This window comes from Dermacentor variabilis, chromosome 10 (genome assembly GCF_050947875.1).
Source record: "Dermacentor variabilis isolate Ectoservices chromosome 10, ASM5094787v1, whole genome shotgun sequence".
Classification (NCBI taxonomy): Eukaryota; Metazoa; Arthropoda; class Arachnida; order Ixodida; family Ixodidae; genus Dermacentor; species Dermacentor variabilis.
Window position 1 is genome coordinate 72,346,934 of NC_134577.1, and position 19,612 is coordinate 72,366,545.

Genomic DNA, 19,612 nt, shown 5'->3' on the forward strand with positions numbered 1-19,612 from the left:
CGTACGCTAATGGTTGTTTCTGGTCGCGGGACGCAACGCACTGCGGTAGCCCAGTGGCTTTGGTGTTGCGCTGCTGAGCTCGAGGTCACGGGTCCAATCAAGCCGCAGCAGTCGCATTCCAATGGGGGCAGAATGCGAAAACGCGCGTATACTGTGCATTCCGTGCACATTAAATAACCCGAGCTGCTGAAAATAAATGTGCAGTTTTCCATTACCGTGCGCCTCATAACAAGGTCTTGATTTTGGAACCTAAATCCTCAAAATTTAATTTTACGTAGCGCAATTACATTTGCAATCGACACTGTTGAGTGCGCCTACTGAACTTATCTCGTTGCAGTGCTCTCTTTAGTAGCCAATGCTTTTTTTTAGATTTACTTATAGTCAGAATCCAGTGTGACAAATCCGGGTCTTCCTTTGTATAGAAGCCAGCTGTCACTTAAGCGTGTGAGATATTAACAAACATGTTCAAGGAAAATCGATATTTGGAGTTCGATGTAATTGCAGAACATGACAAGGACGAAAGAATGATACACCGCATTACAACCAGGACAGGAACCCGAGGGCCCGCCTCAAACAGAAGACGTTATCTGGTATTTCTTCTCCTGCATTTTAATCTTTCTCTCGCCAGACTCATCTCGAATATCAGAGGAGTCGGGATCTTCCACGACGACTCTTCGCGTGCTATTAAGAGTCAAACGACCCATACACAAATGTTGACTCTTGTTTTGTGACTCTACCCGCGCGAAAATGGGTCTTCGTAAGAAAAAAGAGAGTCAAGTTGCCGTGACTCACTTTTTACTCTCTTTTTTCTTAGAGTGTTGGCAACACACAGCTGAAAATCGACCCGAAAGCCAAAGGGTTTATGGGACAATGAGTGTCATGTGGGGCGCCTGAAACGAGTACACAAAAATAACCCCTTCATATCCTTTCTTTTTTATTTAAGGAGGTTTAAGTGGCATCTGTCCCCAGAATAGGATCTCCTTGCAACAAGTAAACCGCACAATTCATAACATGGCAAAATTAATTCAATTTGAACATTACATTCATGTAAGGTTCGCCTCAGTGCTCCCTTCACAATTATATATTCGATATGTCTGCGGCCTGATAGTTTTTCAAAAGGTTAAGACGGTGCGCTATAATAAATACATGTGATTCTTCCCCTTCTTTAGTCATACTTTGGCAAGCACGCACATGTGCGCGCTGTTGGCTGGTAGACAATGCAAGGTACAATTAACGCTAACTATAATTCCGACGGCCCTTCAGGCAGTGAATCCGCTTAATCTAGCTGCGAATAGTGCTTCATGATATTATTCATGTTTCAATGCAAGATTGCAGACTCACGAGTTCATGTAAACTATACCAGGACTAACCGACCGACCGCGTCAGGAGGCCTTCCGAACATGCTTGGCACCACGGCTGGGTCTTCGAACTTATCTCACACGTGAGAGGGCGCAGCTCAAAGTTCTCGTTCGCAGATGCCATTCTTTCGCTTCAAATCGCACATCGTATCGAGGCTGGAAATTACCCAAACATTGCTAGGTCGGTTGGCGTTGGGTGCCCGCGGTGAATCCACAAATGAGAAACTGCGGGGTCCCGCAGGTTTGGCCTCTGTTGAAGTTAGAGAAGCGCGCGGCAAAAATGGTTTTGTGGGAAGACCGAAGAACACAGATTGGAATATATGGGGTGGCTAAAGTACGTCAATATGTGCATCTCAAAAGCCTCGGCGTAGAATGGCGGAAGAGGCAAAGAAACTTGGCAACCAAGTAAAAGGGTAATTGAAAGCGTAAATAGAGAACCAGGAGTCATCGGAAAGAAAGTGAGAGAAACAGAGACAATAAAGTGGATGCAAAGAAAGAAAACAAGAAAAGACCTTGGATATTTAAAGGATTGGAAAGAAATAAATCAGAAGGAAAAATCTGTATGATAACACAAAGGGCAGTCCCTAGCTATGTGAGGCTCGAGCTGGTTTCCTAAAGGAAAAAATATGCCAGAGCAAATATTCGAAGCAGGACGAGACATTTGTCTTCTGCAGCGAAAATCCAGTGACAACTCAGCACATCCTAAAGGAAAGCGGTTGTCCCAGAAGTGCTGAAATTTTACGTGAATGGAAGCATTAACCAGCCAGTCGACGAGACGCTTAGATTATTTGTCGAAAAGAAAGCTTGGTATAGACTGACAGGACTGGATCCGTTACAGACATAAGCAACAGTAAAAGGCAGATATAGAAGTATTAGGGAAAAGGAAGAAAGAATGTTAAGGAGATGTAGAGAAGATGCTACAATGAAAATATGTATAGCATATGCGAATAACTCAAGCGGCCTAGATGAGAACTTGTCAGCGCCTATAGTTTCAAAGGGGATGCTAATAAATTATCCACATCGTAATCGGGGTTAATAGCGACATACTTTTGTCCAATAAGATTGCGGGCGTGAAAAGACCAATGCCCCTCTGCGCATTCTCGAACATTTCGACTACGGGCAACTTCTCTGTTGGGTGCGGTGATATACAAGTGAAAATAGCGGACGGACTGGTGGATGACTTTAGATTCGACGTTCGCTGACGGAGTTTGCCGCAGTCACAGTGTTGCTCGACTTTCTGGGCTGCGCATGCGTGAATATCGAAATTAAATGCCCGAGTATTTTAAAGCGTAAATAAAATTTACGCAAGCTGCCTTACCATACAGAAGTGCCCATATTTCTGGACTACGTAAGCTTGCTCAGGCAGAGAAGCTACACTATAGCCAAAGCCTTGGGATGGGTGCCTGAACACCGAGAAAGGAGCAGCAGATTCACACACGTGCTCTTTTGCAGAGTGGGAAAGACAAGAGAAGCAAGACACGACCAGAGAAGCAATAAAGAATCGACCGAGAATGCGCGTCCAAACTGCGTAAACGATCCAGAAGGACCCGCTAAGGAACAGGGTTTCCTGGTATTTTGAGCAATCCTACTCCAATGTGCACAATAATTATAGGGTGAGGCAGTAACGACGCGGTCTCGTCCACTGAAGCTTGTGTTGTTGCATTCACTCCTAACTACCTCATTTCTGCGAGCACCCACGGGAAATTACGTGCGCTCTCTGGGGCCCCATGGAGACACAAAACAATCCAATTTTCCTGGGCTCCTACCGGCTACAAATATTGTTGGGAGTGATCGCATTCCGGAAGACCGTGAACTGAGTGCGCAGAAACAATGTCTTAGAGCATGGACAATTACAATTGATTATATCATTATTAGCTCAGGCCAGAGGCGGCCAGTGCATCTCGTTTGGCCACTATGCAAGTTCTCTAACTGGCAGTGGGCAAGCGCTATCGCCACAATATACCGCAGCGTTAATTACGGATGTGAACATGCCAACATTAGATCAAATCGTTCAAGCCAACTAACTATAGGGCAGCAGCGTTCAATACCGCAATACAAAAACACGCGAAGTGGTGCGCTTAGGCTGGTCTATAATTTAAATAATCATGAAAATGCGTCAGTCGGTAGCAGTCTATATGTGAGACGCTAACACTTAAGAGTGAAAAACAAAATGAAACATATTGAAACGAAGAACAGTTAAGAGTGTAACCTGAAGAATGCAAAAGAACATTCAGCACGTATAAAGCGATTTTTGTTTACTATTGAACAATTGAGTCTTGGTTCCGCTTTTATTGTGGCACCACTAAAAATAAAAATAAAAGCCAGATTTCTCCGATAAAAGCTTCTCTTAAACTAACGCTCATACGGGAAAAATCATTTATTTTCACGTTTGAAGAAATTCTACTAAAAGCTGCAACGATCATCAAAGTGAAACAGAAGGAATTGCTTGAACGCTGCAAAAGAAAGCCCACATTGGCTATCTTGAGCAGTACCACCATGCAGGTTGTTCTCGGGAGTCCGGGAACAGCTCAATAAACTGCGAAACGCGACACCAAGGTTTCGTTTTTCTGCGGTGTCAGCAGACCTCAATTTTTCTATCGCCCTACGAAGCTCTACGTGATCGCCATTCATGAGCAACCGAAGGAGTCAGCACTGTCGCCAAGAAGTTCTCTCCGGAGTCGGCGGTTCTGTCCAACGCAGGGGACATCGATACTGTGGGGCGTGGGAACACGTGAACACGCTTCTCCGTTGACTCAAGTGTTTAGGGTGCATTATTTGCTTTGTTCCGCGCTGCAGTTGCGAGCTTCTGACGATCTTTCTTGCTTTTACTCTCCAGCGTTACGTTGTTAACTTGCCCAAGTGACTCACGACTGCGGAGCGCTGACGTGCCCTGTGTTGTTTTCGAGCGGGCAGTGCCACGTGCATATCGATTTCCATCGGAAGTTTACGTTGTATTGGACAAGTAAGCGTAATGACCCGAACAAACGCATGAGTTTCTATTTATTTTCTGCGAGGGAACAAAAGCTAACTTTACTGTCTTTTGCGCTGCTTCATGATGGTACAGTGCGCAAGCTCACTTGTGTGCTCCAAACAGGATTGATAAACTCTCTTCCGCAAAAAGCATTCAGCCGCTACGTAAAGAAAGAATCAAGACGTTGTACACGGACGTTAATGGGGAACCGGAAGAAACGCAGCTGCGAAGAAATACCGGCAGCCACGGTGAATCGCCCTTGCTCCTTTACGATACAGTGTAGGCGTAATGAATGGTAGCCTTCAGCGTTCCTAGCAAAACATTCGGGAGTATTGCCCGTTCACCACTCTTCCATTCGCTTAACACTTGTACACATCAGCGACCAAAATAGGGAGGGGGGCGGGGAGGGGGGCCGTAGCGGGCGACCTAGTTACGCAAGGGCGCGACGCCCATACCTGAATGTTGACCGTTTAACTCACAAATACAAAGAAGGAACTCAACTGATGCGTTAGATTCACACGGCGTGTCTTTTATTTCATATTCTTGGATTTATCCCTGCGATACCAATACGCACATTCACCCACACCAGCAGGCATAATGAATGGACGCTCAAGCGCGGAGTCTGTGCCCTGCCGTGTTCTCGCAGAACTGGTGAAGAGGCCATGAGATCTCGTGACAGCGTTTCTATCTTAGCTTGAATTTCACTTTGTTCCGACATGTATACAGCGCAACGCAATATTCCAAGAAGATGTGGCAAGTGGACACGGCGAAAGCGCGCCTGGATAAGATGGCTACACCCCAGTCGTGTAAGACCAGACACCTGTGGGTGGGCAAAACTCGAGAGAGCAGTTCAAGCGATCGGGCATGCCCAAGTGAACTTTGTAGCAATTGCTACGAATGGGTGGATGTCTGATTTTCCCTTTAATTATTGCTTCTCTCCACTTTGCGGGTTTCCGCAGAACTATTACGTCAAACTTTTGCCTTTGCTTCGAGTTGTTGACAAATTCGACTTGGCCCTGCCATCTGCTAGCCGCCTGGTTTGCTCAGATGGTAGAGCGGCTGCCCCGGAAAGGCGGTGGTACCGAATTTGTGTCCCGGACCAGGACGAATTTTTCTTCAACTTCCAGGTTTTTCTTACGAGGAACCCGTGTGGGTTTCCTTTGTAGCAATTGCTACGAATGGGTGAATGTCTGGTTTTCTCTTTATTAAATGTGCATAAACACATGAAAGCCATTATGGTAAACACTGATTCTCATGGCGAAGATCACAGAGTTTTATCAAATACAGAGCAAATATGAGCAGTGAGGAATAATCGAAAGCAGCATTACTACCAAGCCTGGATCGATAACTAATCTGGCTTTCTTCTGTTACTCACTCAAAAAAAAAAAAAAAGATGCGGATCCCACACGCACTGAGGGAATCGATGGAAGTGAAGTTTTCTGTGCTGTTTTCTTCGATCGACGTTCATTAGCGGTGTTGTTGACGGCGAATGTTTGATTTCTTAAGCGTCTAGTTCAATACGAGAGTGGTGAGTTGATGGTAATTGTTACATTGCGTGCACCACTGCTGTTAGTGCGCGTAGTCCACAGAACACACAGGGAGAAACGTTTCCTTGAAGCGTTAGTGCGCGCCATTGTTCATAATATCAGAGAAAGTCGGACATTGTCATTGCCTCACATGGCGCATCGCATCGTAGCAGAAGTGTTAAACTTTAAGCAAAGGATGAGGCTGTGCGTGCAAAAATCACAATCTAAATCATGCACGATGTAGTCGCCGACACCGTATTTTGACACCATGGTGTTTTTATCGCGTACCTCCATCTAAGTGTACCAGCTTTATTGTATTTTTTTTACCCATAGACATGCAGCTTCCGCGTTCGGGAACGAACCCACCACTTCGAGCAATGTCACAGCCGCAAAACTACCGCGGTTGGCTCTGACGGACATCGGTGGGCACAGACGTACAGACGTACATCTGCCCACTTTCTTAACAAAATGTACAGATGAGTCACCACAAAAAATGTAGTGACAATTAGTGCCATAGTTTAGGGGTTGTTGTGGAGTGAGAACGCATCCATTGTCGTATATAAATGACGCTAGAGATGCCTAATTTGGGTGGTACCATACGAAAGCATTAGGTATATAAAGCAGCCAAGAACACCATACATGTGACTTAAGAGCCTGAATCTACCATCATTTTTCTTGGTGCTCTTTGGCCATCCTTGGCCCTTGCGCCTTTAAAACAAGTATATCATCATCAGTCTAGATCTACCGGCTGCATAGCACTACATTTAGAATTTCGGGAGACTGCGCTAGTGTGTACGTCGGCTATATAATACGCCTGGGCAGGAATATAGAGTCTGCAAGGAAAAATACTGTACCCATTCGCTACAGCAAGTCGTACCACTTAAAGGCGCAATCTTTAGCGCTACGCGGGCATCAAAGAGAACGTTCGTAACAGGAGCCGCTTCTTGCAAGAGATCACGTGGCCTCCGCTCGTTCAGTCGGTGTTATCAGTAGCGCAAAAGACTTTTAAAGTGGTTAAACTCACAATCGCAGGAGGTTAAAAGCCAGAAGGACTTCGTCTAGCAATAATTTCGACAGGAACGAAGCGGTGCATATACTCATGGTATTTTGTGATGGACGCGCTGATTGTCACGTGTCTCTTTCCAACGAACGGTTTTGCTACAACGAAGAACCCCCAATATGTGACTTGCATGCGTGGAGTCAGCGACGTACAGTATTGGGAGCTTACTGGGCATGGCGTGACTCACGTTCTAACGGCTTTCGCCAGAATGAACGGGCGGGCATTTTGACGAGTCTGCTTCCTCTGTTCGCTATTGTGCCAGTTCTTCGTGCCTTCACCGCAACTCTATATGTGCGCTTCACAGGCGCGCATTTCGCTTTTTTTGTTGCATATCTGTTGAAGACTGTCAGGAACAATAACAAAAAAGAGAAATCCATTGAAGGATTTCATGCTTGTTCTACGGACTTCGTCGGGCTTCACAAACTCCAACATCCAAATGTCTTTGTATGTGAACTGCAGAAGTGCAGCACTAGAGAGATCGGGCTAGTCTAGTAATACATTTTTTAGCAATTCTTGGTGCATCAGCTTGAACGCATTTCTCCATCGAAATAAAAAAATAAAAATATAGAAGAAGAGCCATCAATAGAGAAGTCAAATAGGTAATGAGAGAGAGAGAGTTTGTCCAGTAATAATTAAATTAATTATTTATTCATTTAATTCTGTGGTTCCAACCCTTACAAAAATTTTTATAGAAAGTCCATAGACAGTCTATAGACATTTGTCTATGAAGTCTATAGACTGTCTATAGACATTTCTTTAGACTAGTCTATAGAGAGTCTATAGACTTATGGCCATACACTTTTTATAGACTAGTCTATAAAAAGTCTGAGTCTATAGACTGTCTATAGACATTTCTTTAGACTAGTCTATAGACAGTCTATAGACTTATGGCCATACACTTTTTATAGACTAGTCTATAAAAAGTCTGAGTCTATAGACTGTCCATGCACAGTCTATAGACAGTCTATAGACTTATGGCCATACTTTTTATAGACTAGTCTATAAAAAGTCTGAGTCTATAGATTGTCTATAGACTGTCTATAGACTTATGGCCATACACTTTTTATAGACTAGTCTATAAGAAGTCTGAGTCTATAGACTGTCTATAGACGGTCTATAGACTTATGGCCATACACTTTTTATAGACTAGTCTATAAAAAGTCTGAGTCTATAGACTGTCTATACACTGCCTATAGAGTCTAGAGACTTATGGCCATACACTTCTTATAAACTAGTCTATAAGAAGTCTGAGTCTATAGGCTGTCTATAGACTGTCTATGGACAAGTGTATAGGCTTACAGTTCTACTTTTGTAGACTGAAGTCTATAGAATGTCTACAGATGAGATTTGTCCGTAGACATTTTATACACTTCAGTCTACAAAAGTAGAACTATATATACAGTTCTACTTTTGTAGACTAAAGTCTATGGAATGTCTATATACAAATGTATATAGATAGTCTATAGACATTTTATAGACTTCAGTCTACAAAAACAGAACTTTATAGTCCGATACACTTTTTTTCTATGACAATCTGCAGACATTAGTTAACAAACATGAATTTTTTTTAATCTATAGGCACTCTATATACACACACATCTTATAGACAAGTTTACAAAGCGTGTATAAGGCCATAACTCCATAGCGGCTATCTACAAGTTAGTTTACATTTTTGTTTACATGCGGTAGCAAAAAGTTTTGAATGTATTTATGCATGTGCACCTGTTCGTTTTCATCTGCACTTATGCATTACCGTTAGTAGATTAATAATGCTTCTGAACCAGCTGTACTTTCATATATGTTGCATAAACAGAAAGAATTTATATAGTGCTGAATCATGCAGTGCGAAAAATAAAACAAATGCACCAGCAATGCATTCACCGTTTTTATTGCTCGATATAATAGATGAATTCCTTGAATTCATGTCGTATGCTATTATGGAAACAGATTAAATATTTACACTACTCCTTGGCAAGCATGGTCGCCAGGCTGGCCTTGACCTTTGTGTCATTAGTCCCAAAGGTGCTGCAGGTGTATGCTGCAAATAAGTAGATGCAGCAATATGAGGCAAAAATAACAAGTGTATATTCTTTGTGTGTTCATTAAGCAGCTTAATATATTTGCTCAAACCATCTAAGTTAATACTTAATGCGGTTTAACTATGACTAATGGCTGCTTGTCAATACAAATCAGCACCTTTATACAATGTTTTATTGCATGGTATGGTGAACAATTAAACAGTCACAACTGCTGCTCGTGCCAGCAACAGTATGTTCCCTTTTATGACAAGTTCATATATGATGCATTATTGTACTTATCCCAAATGGTCTCTATATTTATTGCTGAAACGTTACCCAGTTGGGCTGTCTGTACATTTTTTTTGGCTGGTAGTTAAGTATGCCCGTGCAGAGGGATATTTTCAGAAGACGTGACTGGAATATTCACAGTATCATGCCTAAGATTGTAACTTATTTTGCTTAATACACATTTAAATGTCTTTCTCATACTTTTAAATGAATGAGTGATTGGCCATAACTTCAACGGAAGGCAGATGGGCTGATTGTATCGATATGGTCACTTAATTTGTTACAGGTAATGAGGCCTCTTGGGCGTGCTAACAGGTTTCCAAGTTAGGTATACCACATGAGCACCCGAAATACCACACGAGCACTTTGTGTCATGGCACGACAGATATGCACCTCCTAGGAAACAGAACTGATAGTATAGTTAGAATGAATTCTATTACAGTAAATTATTTAAGGTGCTTTGAAAGATGAAAATTTTTTCTAGGCTATCGAGGTTCAGGACGTTTAGTTAACGCAAAAAAAAAACACATATTGAGTAAGAAATGCCTTGTCAGTAAGCTTGACTTTCTTTTATTTTTCAATAAATGGAACCAATTTCCTTCAATTTTTATCAGGTGAAACGTTTTAAAAATATATTTAACTCAGAGATTCTCTGGAAACTTTGTATGACATATAACAAGACAGCATACCTATGTGGCCATTTTAAAATTTCCCGATCTTTTTCCAAGCCTTCCCTGGCTGTTTTCATGAAAATTTTCTGGCAATCTATGACGCCTGCAGCTTAAGTGTAATAAAAAAATATTGTGGTTTAATGCTTGCCAAGTACTGCCAGTCCATAATATTTAGAGAAAACGAATAACACGTCAGTCACTTGACATGCAGTATTAGATTCAGCTGACTTGAATCCCTTGATTAATAAAGCTGACAAGGGCTTCGGCAAGTTCGTAATTGATGGCCACACGAGTACAGCACGGAAGACACAGAGACACACGTAAAGCAAATGCAACAATGTGACGAAAAACTATACAATGAGTTATACAATTACTTATTTTTACGGTTCAATAGTAGTTTTCAATATAATTTGCTCTCATCACTTATGCCTCTAGTTAACTTTCTTTACCTCTCACTAAAGACTACATGGCAATATTAATCAGTACCATTATGATGTTTCGTTATACTACAGTATGATAAGCAGTTAGACAACCGTAATGGTCGCCGGTGCCAGCAACGGTACGTTTCGTTTTAAGACAGGTTCATGTGACACACAGTGTACTTATAAAAATAAAAGTAATGCGAGAATCCCAAACGATTCCTATAATAATACTTGTTGAAACAAAGATACCCGGCTGGACTGTGCACATTTTTCAGGTGTTAATGCAATATGCCCGTGCCTAACGAACATGCTCAGCATACTGACTGCAGTTTTGAACAATCACGTTAAGATTTGCAATTTATTTCCGCTTAGAACAGTCTGCAATATCTCTTTTCTAATACTTCGAGATGAATACATTTGCCACACTTTCAGTAGAATGCACATGAATGGTGGCGTACTGATCAGGTTACTTATCAACTAAAACATGTTACGATCTTTTAGGTGTGTTGATAAGGGTAGAACAAATGCAATGCCCACTGAATTATTTGAATAATCTGTGCGTTATCTACTTAGAAAAGACCACCAAATTGATAATCTGGCTCTTTTTTTTCTTTTGTACAGCGCATATTGTATGCAGTCTGTCCAAGACGGCGGCACTACATGCAACAGTAATGAAAACCGGAACACTTATTACGCACGACAATGGCTTCATACCATGCACGATTAGCACAATGCGAATCTGCGCCAGCAGCTGCCTTGTGATTAAGAGCACGTAAACTGCAGAACGCCGAAGCATCGGAAGCCGCTTAACGCTTTTCATATAGCTCGAAAGATAACTTCTGCTGCTAAATTGTTTAAAAAAAAGAGACAAAAAACAAATCTTCCAACTACCGTCAAACGCAATGCCTTCAGTTTGAAACGTGTAAAGGTGTTCCCGGAGCGACTAATTTATTGTTCTCTAATTTTTTCGGCTAAGTTGCGAAGCTGCAAGTGACTGAGCTTATCGCAGGTTTCATGCTCCAAAAGCGTTTGTGGTTGCATATAAATAGATTGGGTGAATCTAGAGATTTCTACTAGATATTTCTTCAAGTCTCGTGTTTTGCTTGCTGTAACTTCCCAAAATTATTTAGATTGGTTGCCAGGAACCTTAAAAATACTGCTACTATTAAACTATGCGAAAACGGCAGCGTACACACTGCTGATGCATGCCCCGCAAACACGGCCTTTCATCCGAGTTCGCTAGCAGTTATTCAACTATGCCTGTCTGTTTGAAAATTCTTGATGCTAACACAATTTCGAGATATATATGTAAAGCGTGTCACGAGAATTTCACTACACATACGGTGCAGCATTCATCGCGGCCGGATCAAGCGCCACTAAATGAGATCTACCACACTGGCTGCTCAACACACACAATCCGCTTAGTGGTAGCTCAGTATCAAGTTAAAACATGGTGTACTTCCTTTTTTACGCACCTAAGCTATAATGATAAAATCAACAAGCACGAGCGATCGCTCGCCGTAAAACATTCCGTATAGTAGAAGCGAGAACAAGAGCGCGTTATCAAACCATGTCAACGACAAACCGACACTATATCGCTCGCCGTAAAACATTCCGTATAGTAGAAGCGAGAACAAGAGCGCGTTATCAAACCATGTCAACGACAAACCGACACTATACCCGAGTCGCCTGCGCTACATGCAGCCGGTTCGCGCTACGAAATGCGCTCACATAATCATGAGGTATTGACGCAAAACGTCTTTGATAAAGCTTACCATTCAGTGTAGTTGACGTGTGATGCCACAAAGAAGACACGCATACACAGACACCAACGTTCAGGGAGACACCGCACACCGGCAAAACCGTTTACGTGCCTGGCGCACTTGTTGAGACGGCGCACCGCCGCGCATGCGCAAGAGCTCCGAGCATGCGCAGGAGCTCCTCGCGGCAGGGCGTGCGCGCTCGGAGGAGTGTGAGCGCCTTTTCCTCCTTCATTTTTTTCTTTGTCTCTTTCTCTCTCTCTGCGCGCCATGCGCGCCGGAACGGGTGGCTTTTCTTTTCCGTTATGCATTTTTTTCGTGGACGAAGGATATGCGCTGGCAGGTTGTATGACAAACGCTGTGGGCTATCGTATGAGACTGGAACGCTAACATGAATGCGCTGTTTGTAAAAGCCGTTACGGGGCCCTTCAGATGTTTTAGACGCATTATTGACAGCGTCGATGAGTAATACAGCGTATTTGTAGCATATCTTCCAGCGTACCGCCAAATGTGATGCCCGCACGTATGTTAGTGCTAATTTTCTGTTCCGATGATAGGTCAAAGCAATCAGTACAGCATTGAGGTACTCATATGCGTGGCTGCGCAGGCATACCGCCGGCGAAATACTGGGTGGCCTCAGAGAATTTGGCACCTATTTTAAGTGAATGAGAAACTTTGATGAGTTTATAGCGCAGGATATTAGGCAACAAAAGTCGCCCGATGTTAGTGACGCAGCCGAGATATGAAGACAATGTGAAAAGTATCCGAGAATCGGACGACACACAACGCGAACACCACATGCGCGACATCGGTTCATGGCACATTCACAAAGTCCGCGTTGTCAGCTACAAACATTACGAGTGTCTTTGCTGTTAGCTTGATGCCTGTTTCGAATCCACTTATATCTGAAGCTGGCGTTCATAACATATATTTTAACAATTGGATCGGCGTTTTGCTTCGGTTATTCTACTGCCGCAAAAGTGATGCGACAACTGTGAAGACTGTCTTGGGATTGCCGAGAGCGACTACGTAGATCATATGTGGTCAACAAATGCGGAAGTATACACTATGTGTATACTAAAGTCTACAAATAGGCTCTACAGCAATCTCAGCAGTATACAACTTTAGTGGCTTATATCAAATGCAGCTATGTATTATCCGCCGGTACCGTCGCTTGGTTACAGCGTACACGGGTTGGGCCCAGATTAACGATGTTTGTCTATTGTTAATCTATAGACATGCAAGACCACGACAACTCAGGGGTGGTGAATTCACCACCTGGTCTGCGGGCTTTCGCCACTTATTCACCCCCTTTGCCACATCTTCACCATCTGACCTTCACCACCTGGTCTTCGCAAAGTGTACGTCCGGGAAGCAGCCAGGTTTAGGGCCTTCGGGTGCCTGGAAGACCTTGGTGACTCGGACGGTGCCTGCTCCGCCGCGATCCTCGTTCGGTGCAGCTGCACCGAACGCAGACTTGCAGTCTGCACGGTTTGCCCGCCGCGCCGGGGTTGCGGTGCCGTCGTGCATGAACCAGTGCCATATCATCGCGTTCGCAGAGGGCGGGGGGTATGGGAACTCGGAATTACATATTATCGACTTTCTTCTATAGACATTCAATACACCAGGAGTAGAGAAAAAAATAGAAACCTTGTCGACTATTGTCCATAATATAGAGAGTCAACAGACAAACTATGGACAAAAATAAATAGAAACTGTATCGGCTTTCGTCTACAGGTAGTCCATATAGAGGGGAAGTAGACAAAGAAGAAACAAACTCCTTATCGAATTTTTTCTATAGACCGTCTATAGACTGCGAGTAGACAAAAAGAAATAGAAATCTCATCGACTTTCGTCTACAGAAAGACTATATACAAAGTATATGGACAAAAATGAATAGACACTGTATCGACGTTCGTCTAAAAGTAGTCCATAGAGGGGAAATAGACAAAAAGAAACAAACACCTTATCGACTTTTTCTATAGACCGTCTATAGACAGCGAGTAGACAAAAAGAAATAGAAACCTTATCGACTTTCGTCTATAGAAAGGCTATAGACAAAGTATGGACAAAAATAGATAGAGACTGTATCCACTTTCGTCTGTAGGTATTCTATAGAGGGGAAGCAGATAAAAAGGAAACAAACACCTTATCGACTTTTTTCTATAGACCGTCTATAGACTGCGAATAGACAAAAATAAATAGAAACCCTATAGACTTTCGTCTATAGAAAGTCTATAGACAAAGCATGGACAAAAATAGATAGAGACTGTGTCGACTTTCGTCTGTAGGTATTCTATAGAGGGGAAGCAGACAAAAAAGAAACAAACACCTTATCGACTTTTTTCTATAGACCGTCTATAGACTGCGAGTAGACAAAAAGAAATAGAAACCCTATCGACTTTCGTCTATAGACAGTCTATAGACTTTATATCAACAAAAGTCCAAATCTATAGAAAGGAAAGGTCGTCTATGAAAAGTCTATAGACTTTCTATAGACAGTCTAAAGTCATTTTTGTAAGGGAAATGCCAAAACCACGATCTGTTTGAGTTCATGCAGACAACCGCTATAACGGACCTTCAGTGCGATTGACTGATTTGTACCGTAAAGACACGCCGCCATCTCGCCAATTCCTATTGTGAAGACGCAGACGGCGAATGGCTTTCAAGTACGGTGGGGCATAAAGCTGCAGCTTCGCTTCTCTGAAACTACAAAACTGAATTGACAGAAATAGGCCAACCTGCACCCGCCGTGGTGACTTAGTGGCTATTAGCCCTAAAACGATCTAAAGGGGCGATGCGAGCGCCGCTCGAGTGACGTCAGGGCATGGACTCGCGCCTGTCGTCTGCTGCAGTTCGGGCGTTGTCTGGGTGCCTTCTGCAGTGTTTACGTTTGCTCGTCTCGTTGCCTATGCTTGTATACTTATGAAGGTCCTCTCAGATATATTTTTACGACGTCTTCGTTCCCGGAAATGTAATAAAGGAGCCTATTTCCTAAATTACACTATATTTCTCAAAGGCAGCGCTACAGTGCATACAAAGGGAACCCAGACCAACCCATTGCAGACTTTTGAGCGCGAATCTACACTTTGCGGCGGTATCTCACGCAAATAATAAAAACATAAACGAAAAAACATAGCCCATAAGAATCCAGTTTGGATACCATACCTGCCTTGGTGCGATATGCATGTCACAGACGCTGGCTTCACAGGGTCAGGAATATTTGACTGCGCGTGTTCAAAAAAGATTTTGCGCTCACCGTTGCACTGTTCTTGCTCAAATTTTGCAGAACGATCGCATTTTGGCGTCTACTTCGTTTAGTATAATACTTGGCACGATTAGTCGCGTGTTGTTCAACACAAAAAATGAGAAACTGTTTTCGTCTATGGGAAGAATGGTGTCTGAAAAGCCGACCCTGACACAGACTTGTGTCGCCATCTGCCAACATCTGCAGAGCGGAGCGCTTCAGGGAGAGCTACCGCATGTTGCCCGCTCCTGGAACAAGGTACTGCCCTCCCTTAAACGCTGCTTTCTGCAGGTGACGACAGCTGGCGACACAAGTTTGTGCTTGCGCCGTTGCGGCAGCAGCTCGCACTCCCATAAGACCAGGCAAATTTCCACTGTTTTCTTAGAAACCAGGCAATTAGCTGTGACAAGTGTCATACAAAACAATGTCGACGTTAAAATGTGACTGTTCCGCAAAAGTTGATCAAGAACAGTGCAGCAGCGAGCGCAAAATCTTTTTTTTTTTTGAACTCGCGCAGCCAAATATTTAGGACCCTGCCTATGACTTCTACAACATTTACCTTGATTTTAACCCGGTAAAGCATGCTTGCTCCCGACGAGGAGTTCATGGTAACATATAGAATTATTGCATTTTTTTCACAGAAACGCTTGGTAGTAGCACGAGGACGTCACTAACAGTGCAGTTTAGATTCTACCAGCAACACTTGCGTTCTTAACTGCTTCTAAAAATTACGCCGTTCTTCAGTCGTTAAAATTAAGTGGCAGTAATTTGAACTAAAGCTGATTGAGGCCTACAGCTGTGTGCAGCACATAGAATGAAATGTGCCAACATTTATTCCCTTTCTATGCTGCAAGTCCCACTCACCTGAGCAATTTACTGGTGCTTCTTGCTTGGGAAGCAGTAATGGCGAATCTGCTTGGAAAACTGACACAGGCTGCTCGGGCCAAATATTTGAGAAGAACATGCCTTTCGGACCGTATGGCTGCAGTAAGCAAGGAGCCGTAGCCTCATTCATTAGCAGTGTGGGACGTATTGTAGATATCATTATTCCCCAGTGGAGATCAAAAGTCAACTGAATTTTCGTGAGGCTTGTGGTGTGTTCTTTGGGAGGCGGGTATGCTAGGTTCTCTTTAAGTACTGACGAAGCGAGTATTCCTTAGTTTGTGTAATTAAACAACGTAGGATCGAGAGATGGTGGGGCAGAATGTGTTTGAATTTTCCCTTTAAAGGCAGCCTACGCTGCGCTGTAGGTGCATCGAGTATACTTTAAGCATTGTAATTGTCACTGTAAAGAGCTAATTCACCGTTTCAATTCGAAGTTGAAGAGAAGAGCTGGTCTTCGCGAACAATGCGCGCCTCCCCACAAGGAGAGCCGGTTGCTTCCATTGTGGCGAGGAGTGTGCCATACTGTCGATAAAGGCTTGTGTGGGCCACTATGAAACACTTCATCGCTTGCTGTTAATTGCTTCTCGATCTTAACCACGAGATTTTCTTTCAGGTGATTGCTGTTATGGTATTCATGAAGTACACGCATACTATACAGGATCCGCCGTCGTGTTAACAGCCAATGCGTTTTCTGGGTGCCCGTTTCCGAGAACGGTGAATGTAGCAGCAAGCCCTCTCGCCCAAAAATGCGTTACTTGCTCTTCTTTTTACTCATTAATACAGTGGCCACATTTGACTAAAACGACTCACTTAAGTAATAGGAATCATGAATAAAGCTTCGCTAGGCAGTGTCCTTCTAACATGGATTTTTAATGTTTACACCAAATATCCATGTAGAATGCAGTGTCTCTCATAGTTAAATACTAAGGTAATGTTAATTTTTTACAGGACCATCATATATACATAACCTCGCGTCTTGATTTTGCAGACATTCTTCTTTAAGCAACATTTATGGGCAGACACGACGCATATATGCATTGCAAAACCAGTGGACCGCTTTAGCACTATATTGGGGGCGAGCTCCACCACTGGAAAAGCTGGCGGCACCGTCGGCGTGATGTGGCATGAGGGATCACGTGGACGCAGCGGCCCCGTCATCTGCTTTAGAAGCGATGAAACGAGCTGAAAAGGAAAGTTTAAAGTCCTACCAGCGCTGCGGTTCTGATTAAGTGGTGAGGCTTTCCCGCCTTGAGTGTCTGCTTCACAACATTTGAAATGACTATAATAGTTAATGGCTGCCTTTGGAGGCGTGCAGCATGGTAGGCTACTGCTCGGTGCCGCAGTGCCGGACGTACGCAACGGAGCCCGGTGTCAGCCTTATTCACACGTCACCGCTGCACAAGAAGCCCCGTGAAGCTTGACTCGCGAAACTTAGAACCGGCATACAGCCATGGGCTACAACTTGGGTATGCTGCAAGCACAGGCGCGAGGAATATTACTGCTACGGCGCCATGACTGCGATGTTCGGTGAGTAGCAGAAAACGCGCACTGAGACGTTCGCCCGCGTTCCCTCCCCAGCTAATATTACGACGGTTTGGTCGGTGTTTCAACTGCGTAATTGAGACCGGAGAGAAACCTATTCTCCTGACATAGTAAGTTTTACTTTAATAAAGATTTGATATGTTATCACACTCAATAAACTCTGCAAGCGCCAGTCTTATATTTTTTTGATGATATCAGAAATTTATATTCCGTAAAAGCCTAGTATATCTAAATACGTCCGATATAAGCCGGCTCAATTCACTGATCTGTACTTGCTGCGTGCGTCATGGGCAAATCTTTTTTTTTTTTTGTCGTGCACTGTTAGGGTTAGTTTGTGGTGTACTAAAATCACCTAATCTTATTGAAAAACAAATAGACTAAGGCGCTGTATTTAGTGTGTTAGTCTGACGTTTCGCGGAAAACTTCTGGGTAGAGAGGTTAGATTATGTGGTTTCACGTGCCGAAATCACGGTATGATTATGAGGCACGCTCTAGTGGGTGACTCCGCATTAGGTTTGACAACAGTTAAGTTCTATAACATGCGCCCAACACAGGGTACAAACTTTTAGACATAGCTGCTATATATGTTCTGTAACAATGATAACTACACTAGCACAAATGATCTCTGGGGGAACAGAAATGCAGCACTTGCTCTCGGCGATATAGTGCCTTTAACCGTACTAGGTGATCGAACAGAATACATAGTTTTTTAATAAATACTTTAAGCGTGATCTGATAATCATGGAAGTCTGTGACAATTACCGATAGGCTATTTGTGTAGTTCATATTTCTCTGAATCCGCACAGTGCAAAGCTGGAGGCATCAATGCAGCATTTTTTGTAGCACGTCTAAAGATTTTGGGTACATGATGTGCTTAAGTGTAGGTGTTTCCTTTGCAAATTACGAAGATAGTGGAGGAAACCAGATGCGTAGAAACATGATAGTTTTGTTTTCTGTGCAGGGTTCCAGTACCTTGCAGATCAAGCTCGCATTGACATGACTTATATTTCGTGACGAAGTATTCAGTTCTTCTGTATTGCATTTACCGTAAACTTTAGTTACCCAAATACGTAATATAATTCTTTATTTCACCAGCCCAAGACTTTACTCAGATGCAGTTGGCAACTGCACAAGATGTCACATCAACTGTGCAGCTTGTTTCATCTTCTTGTTGCAAACGACGGCACTGTTTTTGGCCACAGAAGAAAGATCGAACGTGCCGCCAGGAACCATCAAATCTCAACATCACCAGTGGCCTGGCTTACAGCTTTAGCCACGCAGTGTCACAAATTTACGATTTATTTTTTTTTTCACAGAGCTGTTGGAAGTCCTCCTATTATTTACACCTGCGTCCATACTTTATAAGAATTTAGTTTCCTGGGGTGCTATGCAGGAGGCGCCGAGTTTGGCGAAACTCGGGATCTTCACGAGCTCTGGCGACACCCCAAGATGAAAGCACGAATGGTACCGAGAGACAGTTTATCTTTCGACAAGCCTCCAGTTTCATTGGTTTATCTAAATTCACTCTGGCTGGCTATCATTCCTTGGGCGTTGCCTTCTGGGCGGTCGACAAACTGGGGCTCACGTGATCATACCGTCGGTGCATGGTCGTGCCTTCTTTCACTTGTTTGTCGTTCCACCGAGTGCATTACATGCACAAGCGAGTTATAAAACAAACGCATTTAGTACAATATTATTAGTTAGTTTAACGTAGTTTAAAATCACTTTAAAGCTTACAACATGTACACTGAATGTGCATTAGAATAATTTGTAATTTAGTACGCTTCGCATTATACCACGAGGGAACGCTGTGGTGGCGCCATCACATCCATTCACCGGGCGAGCATGGCGGCTAAGCATCGGA